We start from the raw sequence: 2,058 nt of genomic DNA, 5'->3' as shown, positions 1-2,058 counted from the left end.
TTTTTCTCAGAATTCTGACTTTAATCTCAGAATTCTGACTTTAATCTCAGAATTCTGACTTTTTTCTCAGAATTCTGACTTTTTTATTGTCTGAGATTAAAGTCAGAATGTCAGAATCCTGAGGAAAATAGTCAGAATTCTGAGATTAAAGTCAGAATTCTGAGATTTCCCATGTTAAACTGAAATAAAATAAAAAAATCAGTTAACTTTTTTTTTCAGTGGCCCTAATCCTCTTCCGTAGGGCTATAAGAAAACCGTCTTAATCCAAATAAATTTCTTTAAAGATATGTTTGTGAAAGTCTGTTACATTGTATCAAATGACTTGTGAGTCATGACTGGTTAATGCTCAGAGCTGTACTTTCATAAAAAAAAAAAAAAAATCTGTTTTAAAAGAGACGTGCAGTCCCACTCAACATTGTTTTAGATTAAAGCAACACTATATAACTTATTAGCTTAATTAAGATACATTAAATGTCTTTTGAGATGCGTATACAGCACTATGTGCGGTAAGTTACTCTTCTCAAAAACTCAACAAGGAAACCTGAGAGGGTCAGATCCGGCCTTGAATTTATAGCTAACTCCATGACTTCTCAGTCTGCTTGTCCAAAGTTGTCTGCTAGCAAATTTAAAAACACAGAGGGAGACTTTTTCATTTTTATGCAGTGCAGAGTAATAGGACCCCTAGTAGCTAAAAGTTACAGAGCAGCATTAAAACAGGTTTCTACTTGTTTACAGATAAAAAGAAATATTAACTGTGGAACTAAAGAAAAATGTCTTTAATTTCCTGATTTTTTATGAACAGAAATAGCAATAATAAAAATACAGAAAAAGATGTCACTTCACACAGTGTACAGGAAAAAAAGAAGACATACTTCAGCTCAAACAAACATTTTTCTGTGACATTTATGCTAAAGTGACTTTTTCTTCACAGAGGGGGAGCAATTTCTCAGATCTAATTATTGGACACCAAGATGGTCATTCTAAATGTTGAGATTGATCAATAGAGAAACCATTATGGCATAAAGATCTTATTTAGATTGAGCAAAGTAATTATATTGTTGACTTAAGTGACTAATGGCTTGCTTTTCCACTATTCTTTCTGATCCACTAATACACACTTTTGTTCCCTTCAAAGCACGAAGTAATTAGAGATCACGCTGTGTTGTTTGTCACAAGCACAACATCACAACAAAGCATTTGTTCGTGATGTTGCATTAATCACAGTTTGTATAATGTGACGTGAAAATCTTTGGTGCAACATTAGAGCAATGTCAATGGCGGTCAAGTCTTCTATTTGCCAACAAGATGTATCATAGCAAATGTCTCTGATGGTGTTATGTCACTGTAATGGATTTACTTAGTCACACACTATAATGAAATGAGAACTTCCAATAACAGCTGAAAGACAGCCATTGACCATTAGGCACTTTGATCAGCAGTAGGACAGGGTTCGTACGGGTGCTGGAAATCCTTGAAAATGCTTACATTTTGACGAGGTGTTTTCAAGGTTTGAAAAGTGCTTATAATTTGGATGAAATGGTTGAAAATGCTTGAAATTGTAACTATTTCTTTCGCAACAAATACCTATCTAACTGAATCGTGTGTTTATTAAATGGAGAAATAAAATGTTGGAGAGCCTGAAAATGAAACCTGCTCGCTTATGTGTGACTGCGATCTGCCAGTCTATTTCCATGTGTGACTCCGCCCCCATGAAACCACTACTGCACCATGCTGGGAGGTTGATGTTTCAATGAACGTTGACTGGAAGATGAAAAATACAAATTATGGATTAAACGGGGACAAACCCCACGAGTTGCCTCTTGTAAAGTCTGCAAAAAAGATGTGCAGCTTTTCACAATGGGCAAGTCTGCGCTCTCGAGTCACATGAGGGTAAGTCATTTCCACGTTTCCATCTTTAAGCTCTAACCGCATTTTTTTTTTTTTACACGCATGCATCATAGCGTCGCCTCTAAACACGCATGCGCGACACAGTATCACAACAACAATGGCGCCGTACTGTGTTGAATGGTTGCTGCTCATGCTACTCACCCTGCTGTC

Source organism: Cyprinodon variegatus, unplaced genomic scaffold (genome assembly GCF_000732505.1).
Source record: "Cyprinodon variegatus isolate N-32 unplaced genomic scaffold, C_variegatus-1.0 Scaffold33, whole genome shotgun sequence".
Taxonomy (NCBI): domain Eukaryota; kingdom Metazoa; phylum Chordata; class Actinopteri; order Cyprinodontiformes; family Cyprinodontidae; genus Cyprinodon; species Cyprinodon variegatus.
The sequence above is the reverse complement of the archived record's forward strand: the minus strand, read 5'-3'. Positions refer to the sequence as shown.